Here is a 7,648-nt window from a genome sequence, read left to right as displayed (position 1 = left end):
ATCATAGAGTCCCACTTCCTGATTCTTCCAAGAGACCAGGAGCAGCCAGACAACCAGGAGTTCTTTTGTTTTTTTGTGTATCAGGACCCAGTGCAAGGTCTGGAAGTAGTTGACAATAAATATTCAGTAGGAAAAAAGGAGGAAGGAGGGAAGAAAAGAAGGTGGATGGGAGGAAGCAGGGAACTGAAACTTAGGGTCATTGAATAATTTGCCAAAACCTACATCAGAACCTAGTTCTTTCCTTTCTCAGCCCAGTCCTGTTTCCACTAGATTGTTCATATTTGTAACATGACTAATGTTCAAAATGCCATCTATTTCCCTTTTACTCGTGGCAATTTAACTATGAAAGCAGTTGCTTTGCTTCACTGCAGCTGTTGCATCCATGTACCTGAAATGCCAGTGCTCCAGCTGTCTTAATTGAGAGGCCTAGTTTGCAAGAGAAAAAACAAAATACTTTGCTGCCTTAATTCTAGTGGGAATTTAATTTAATTAGCATCTGATTTACACAAATGTGCTTCTGACAGCTGTGTTTGTGGACTATCCATACAAGCAAGAAATTACCATCCATTAAAATAATCATCAAAGCTTATTTATCTTTCTGCTGCACTTTCCGGTCTTCTGCTTTGGGGACTTGTGTGTATTTATTGCACACTTGATGGAGGTTAGAGTAAATAAGACTCCAGTAAGTGCACTAGGATTTGTGGATTATTTAGTGCAGGCTTGTTCCAGAGACTTAATAGGGTAAGTCTGAAAATGAGTCTTTGGATGTTTGATCAAAGGACAGGTGTTTATTAATGTTGGAGTTTAAGGAACATTAAGGATCTCAAATGAGGAAATCTTACCACTGGGCCAGAGGAGTAATGACAGCAGCAGCATTTGGGGCTTACCCCACACACTCTGCTCATCACTGCTAAAGATGTGGGCACAGCTCACTGGGACTACTCCTTAAGCACCTGGAGCTATATTAGGGGTACCAAAGGATTGCTTGTAGCATCTTATCCATATTTATATTCTCCAGTGTTTGGAACATAGTAAATGGTTGGTGACTGAGTGGATGAGTGAGTAGGATCAGGTATGATTGAACAGGTGGCTGAGCTTTTAACTGAATCCAGTCATTCACTGTTACCACTGTTGAATAGATCCACTATCTGAAGAGTGATTTGTGCAAGTTTATATTGTCATACCTGATTAGGGAGGTTCTCACCAAGTTCAGAGAAGATAGAATGCACATCTAAATAAGAGTGCACAGGAAGCTTCAAAGAAGAGGTGGCTAGAGAGCTGGGTCTTCAATGATATACATGTTTTGTTGGAGTGAAATGTCTGAAAAACAAGACATAAAGGTAGGAATCCCAAGAGAAAAATTGGTATTAACAGAGATGAAAAAGCATGAGGTAAGATGTTTTTATGGAGCAGGGAGCTTGTCTCACGGAGATAGGAAAGGTAGAATAAGTTAGGGCCAGACCGTGAGAATTTCAAATTTTATTCTGTAACAATGTCAGATAAAAAAAAAACAGATTTTTGAGAAGGGAAGTGACCTGATTAGACCTGTGGCTTAGATGGAAACCTCTGACATCAAGATGAAGAATAGAAAAGCGGAGAGGGGACATTCCTTGCCTCACCAGTTAGAGAGGTCTTCAGTGCTTCCACAGGAGAACAATAAGCAAGGACTAGGTCCACCAGGAAAGACCTAAAAATCTAGAAGCAGGGTTACTGACATGGAAATGAGGTTCACAGATAACATGAAGGATGAACTGTCAAGATTAGGAATGGACAGTTTGACTGCTAAAAGGCAAGGTTGCCCCTGAAGCTTCCAGCTTGGCTAACAGCAAGGATGGTGACACCATTGAAAAGAAGAGTCTAAAGGAGATACAAGTAAAAATTAAAAATGCTTCTCAGTTTAATGTGTTATTCATATACCTGACACATGCCCATTTTCTTGGTATCATTCCAGCTTGATAGAGTAGGAATATTAGAATTAAAAGACACCTTGCAAATTATCTGAGTTAGTGTTTCTCAAAGTAAGTCCTCAGACTGTTATTTCTCAAAATGCTCCATGCACAAATGATTTTATAAGGAAATACATTGGGAAGTATTGTATACTATATCTGACTTTCAGAGCTTAACAATAATGCACATTAGCATATTAAATGCCTTGAAAATTCCTACAGCAAAGAAACTTTTTACATTTTGTTTAACCACACTCCAAGCTAACAAAAATCAAGTTTCTCAGACCTTTGTTTCTCAGACCCGAAGCACATTCCTGCACCACTTCCCCCAGCTGAGCTGCCCCTTGGTATGGAATTGCATTCAAGAAAATTCCACCTTCTCGAGGGCAACTGATCATATGTCTGTTTCCCACACAATAACCTGCTTTTGTAGATAGCAGCTAAACTGAACCATCCACTCATGCAAATGTGTGTGTATGGGGGGAGATTGAATACAGAATATTCCATTTTCCATAGGATTATAACTCAAGCAGAACCCAAAGCAGAGGCAAGCACAGTCTTTAGTGCGCACTCTCACTGTGCACCTTCCTGCTTGTAGATGTCATCCCACAGCAGGTGAGGGAACCAAATGAAAGACAGTAACACTAATGGTGCCATATGAATAGAACTTTGAATGGTGCTTTCACACACAGGACCTTCATGAAGTCCAGCCCTCTTAGGGAGTCTGGCTTTTCATTATCCCATTTTTGAGGACAAGCCTGATGCCTGGCCTATCTGTGACCACCCAGCTAATGACTGGAAAAAGGAGTTAAAATCTAGGTTTTCCTGGCTAATGGATACTCACTATACTTTCCCTTTAAACTCGAAGATGCATTCCCTTCTGATTCTAAGCACTCACTTCAGGAACTGCTAGGCCTGTCTTTTATCCACTCATTGTTGCACAGCCAGCTGGATGGAAGATTTTGAGTTCTCATATGGTCACAATCTGTGAGAGGAGTGGACACAACCCATGTACTTCTTCATGATTGTTAGGATTTCAGACTTCATTGGCAGGCTGTGGGGAGCCCAGATGAAAGTTTTTTGCATAAGAATATAAGACTTTTATATTTATCTGGCAGGGGAGATACCATGATCATGAAGGTAGTCTTCCCAGGGTGAGGCTATCCATTGCGCTCCGGATGTGCTGACCCCTGCGATTTCCCCAAATGTGGGAAACTCGACTGCATAATTTGTGGTAGTGGGGGACTGTGTTTGCACTTTTCCCTAAAAAAAAAGAATGTAAGACTTTACATTTTTAAATCTGGACTGTAGGAAACAACATGAGGCAGAGAAGAGAGCTATCCTGCACACTGCATCATTGTAACATTGGCCAAGTAGCCAACATAATAGTTTGCTAAATATGGTAGTAGTGACTTATTAAATGCATGTTGGATACCAGCTGTGCCAGTCAATATTCTCCTGAGAAAAAGAGTCAAAGAGATCAATTTCAAGGGATTTGCTTGTGCAGTTGTGGGGTCTGGCAAGTCCCAAATCCATTGGGGAGGCCAGAAGACTGGAAGGTCAGACAGGATTTGATGCTATGGTCTTGAGCCAGAATTCCTTCCTCTCTGAGAAGCCTCTGGGTTTTTTTCTCTTAAAGCCTTTCAACTGATTGGATGAGGCCCATCCACATTATTGACAGTAATCTCCTTTACTTAATGTCAATTCTTTGTGGATGTTAACTGCTCCTACAAAGTACCTTCACAGCAACACCCAGATTAGATTTGATTAAATAAGTGGCTACTACAGACTAGCCAAGTGGACACATAAAAGTAACCATGCATTAGGCAGTGAGGAAAAACTGATATTTCAATCAATGGCCTGAAATGAGCATTTAATGAAGTTTCTATGTAGTTTCAGGAACCACCTTTCTTATAATTTGAAGGTAAAGGAGGTTCTGTCACCAACACCTTCCTGGGAGCGAGTTTGCCCTATCAGTGACACTAATTTTCACCAAGACAATCAAAGACCATCATGAAATATTTGTCTTAGGACACATTTTCCTGAATAGAATTTCATTATCTACCACTCTGCCCTGATTTATACAGCTGGTCAGCTTGAGGTAGGCTTAAAGCTGACAAAGTCAATGTGCCAGGGAAATAATATTCACTTCCTTTTGAGTGGGTTGTTGGGAACTCTTAGTGTTCTTTTCCTCAGTATGAATACTGCCCACCTGAAGTAATTTCATGTTGCTAGAACCATGCCACCTCCCCCTTGTCCCCAAAATAAATGAGACCTTACAAGGAAGAGTTTCCCTAAAGAGCTTTCACCATTTTCCCCCTTTTTTGCCCAAAAAGATTACTACTGTGTTTGCCAGCTCTTGGCAAACCTGCATAAATCACCTGAGAATACAAATGGTTGAAGGGGTGCTTGGTTTCACAGGGAGAGATCTTCACCTGTTTTATGTTGGAGATGAAGGGTGGATACCTGAGTGCCTTTGCCAAAGAGCCACTCTGATCACTTCAGATTTCCTGAATTTCTACTTCCAAAGGCTAAGGTTTAGGTGGCTCCATTATCAGAGAGAAAAATTATAAAATTGACTTTAAGCTAAGACCCAGTTTAGAAAGGCAAGCTATTGGCAGAAATTAGGCATCTGCCGCTGTCCGAGCCCATACTACACAAAGGCTCCTGTTCCTCCTGCAGTCAGCTATCAAGGGATATCTGACTATTGTCACCTTTTTTTTTTTTTTTTTTTTTTTTTTTTTAATTAATAATTATTTTTTATTGAAGGGTAGTTGACACACAGTATTACATTACATGAGTTTCAAGTGTACAACACAGTGGTAGAACATTTATATACATAATTCTAGGTTCCAGCTATCACCCTACCAGGCTGTTACAATATCTTGACTATATTCCTTATGCTATACATTACATCCCGGTTACTAATTTATTTTACCATTGGAAGTCTGTCCTTTTTTTTTTGTGAGGGCATCTCTCATATTTATTGATCAAATGGTTGTTAACGACAATAAAATTCTGTATAGGGGAGTCAATGCTCAATGCACAATCATTATTCCACCCCAAGCCTAATTTTTGTCAGTCTCCAATCTTCTGAGGCATAACAAACAAGTTTTTACATGTAGAACAAATTCTTACATAATGAATAAGTTACATAGTGAACAGTACAAGGGCAGTCATCACAGAAACTTTCGGTTTTGCTCATGCATTATGAACTATAAACAGTCAGTTCAAATATGAATACTCATTTGGTTTTTATACTTGATTTATATGTGGATACCACATTTCTCTCTTTATTATTATTATTTTTAATAAAATGCTGAAGTGGTAGGTAGATACAAGATAAAGGTAGAAAACATAGTTTAGTGTTGTAAGAGAGCACATGTAGATGATCAGGTGTGTGCCTGTAGACTATGTGTTAATCCAAGCTAGACCAGGGCAATAAAACATCCACGTATGCAGAAGATTTCTCTCAGAACGGGGGGGTGAGGTTCTAAGCCTCACCTCTGTTGATCCCCAATTTCTCACCTGATGGCCCCCCTGCGACTGTGCCTGTCTTAGGTTGTTCCTCCCTTGAGGAATCTTACCCGTCTCTGGCTAACCAGTCATCTTCCGGGGCCATACAGGGAAATGTGAAGTTGGTAAGTGAGAGAGAAGCCTTATTGTTTGAAAAAGTTAGCTTTTTACTTCTTTGCATATTTATGCCCTGTGGCTTCTATGCCCAGCATTTGTCTTGAGGTATCTTTACCACTTGGAAGAATTATGATACTCGGTAAATTTGATATGAGGCACGAATTCTATTTAAGGGTTGTAATTAGGAAGGAAGAAGAAAAGCTATAGAAGTAGCAGGCGGAAGAAAACATGGGAAGATTGATTATTTCTTTGATATATCTTCTTGTAGAGTAACTTCAGCATGTATAGGTTTTAAGCTACTACTTAAATTGCACACACACATTAACATAATAGGAGTATAGTTACATAACCAAAGAATATCTGTAATTACCAGCCATCTGCAGTGAAACCAAGAAAACCAGTTAGGCACCTTAGGCATTTGTGAAAACTTATCTATGATATGGTGGATATTGTCCAAATGAACTTGAACAGTCTGAGAGAAATCAGACAAATTAAAACAACCCATTCCTGGGGACTGTTCACATGCCATATGTTCTTTTAACAATAAATAGTTTGTAGTTGTAAGACTTTGGAGCGCTACAATTTGCACTTCTCCAAATTCTTGGTTGAGTTCCAACAGTATAGATCCAGTCCAATTTTGTTGTTTTACTGTATGCACAGGCCAGCTTAGATATCTCCTTCCTCATTCCCATGGCAGGTCCAGGAACTGGTGGGATGAGTGCATCTACAGCTGTAGCAGTGCGTGGATCTTTGTTGGGGTTTTTTGATGATCATCTTCTGGCATGAGTCTTCCAGAGGGTGCAGATGTTGGAAGTTCTTTTTCATATCGTATCTTAGTTCATTTTCGGGGTAGCCCAATTAGGCTTTGATCCTCTGTATAAACACAAACAGACCCTTTGCCTACACTTTTATATGCCCTTTATACCCTTGTGTAGAACTCGTTGGAGGTTACCACACAGGAACTGCCCTTTTTTTTTTTTTTTTTTTTTTCTATCACTGATCTACACTTACATGACGAATATTATGTTTACTAGGCTCTCCCCTATACCAGGTCTCCCCTATAAACCTATTGTCACCTTTTTATTCACACAGTAGGTCATGTTGGGGTTGGGAGTTGGGGGATGTACCACCCGGGAGAATACCCAGGTGGTTAGACTGGGCTATGGCATAAGAAGCCTGGAGGTCCCTGTCACCCAAGGCTACTGGGGTGCATTCTGAACCTGTGCAAACCGGGGCTGAGGGTGCCAGGATTCTCCAACAGTTCAAGGGTCTTGAGCAGCAAAATTACCAGGCAGACTCTTATCGGGCAAGGCATATGCCTAATCAAAAACCCTAAACTACCCAATAGGGAATATTCCCCTGATGGCAGAGCTCCAGATTACACACTACGGATTACAGAACCTCCTGTAAGACACATAGAAGCCCTGGTTGCTGGAGAAGGTGATCAAACAGCAAGTCCAAATGCAGACTGCCGCCCGTTTGCAGTGGCTGCATCAGACAGATTTTCCGTGGGTGGGCCCCATTCACTCTGGAGGCTGTGCAGGTTTTGGCCAGGTCCTAGCTCCCAGAACTGGGCTGCACAAGGCCTGGTGAAAGGGTGTGTAGTGCACATGCACGTGTAGGCAGCTCAGGTCTGACAGGGGCAAGGAGTTATGGATACTGGACTACATGCAAGGGCAGCCCAGAAAGCAGGCTGTATTGTCCTCTGATGGGAGAAACCTGGGAGTTCTGATTGAGGAAGGAGTCCTGGACCACCACCTGCAAAGCCCAAATGGGAGCTCACTGTCGCCAATTGGTAGCTGAGGCCTCAGGTGGATTTTCAGAGGGTGGGACCTCCATACTGAGGACTGTGCTGGTGGCTGGGAAATGGCCCTGCTCAGCAAGCCAGGAGAGCTCAGGATGCAACAGTTCGGCAAACAAGCTATCAACGGTGTGTGTGTGAGCCATGGGGGTCAGAGTTGCTGGAGACCTGCCACAAGGCAAGTGTATGGAGAGGCCAGATCACAAGGACAACCTGTCTTGGAGTACAAGGAGACTGCCTAACTAGAAGTATTGCCCTCCATACGTGT

General features: G+C 41.6%; 1 non-coding gene across 1 annotated transcript; it reads left to right on the top strand.

The window, feature by feature from the left end:
• Positions 1–3,049: 3,049 nt before the first annotated feature.
• Positions 3,050–3,212, top strand: LOC118928788 (U1 spliceosomal RNA). Its single transcript, XR_005031341.2, has one exon. It is a non-coding gene; the product is annotated as a U1 spliceosomal RNA (small nuclear RNA).
• Positions 3,213–7,648: the final 4,436 nt, after the last annotated feature.

This window comes from Manis pentadactyla, chromosome 9 (genome assembly GCF_030020395.1).
Source record: "Manis pentadactyla isolate mManPen7 chromosome 9, mManPen7.hap1, whole genome shotgun sequence".
In the NCBI taxonomy this organism is placed as follows: domain Eukaryota; kingdom Metazoa; phylum Chordata; class Mammalia; order Pholidota; family Manidae; genus Manis; species Manis pentadactyla.
Note: the sequence above shows the minus strand (reverse complement) of the source record. Positions and strands in the feature narration are given on the sequence as shown.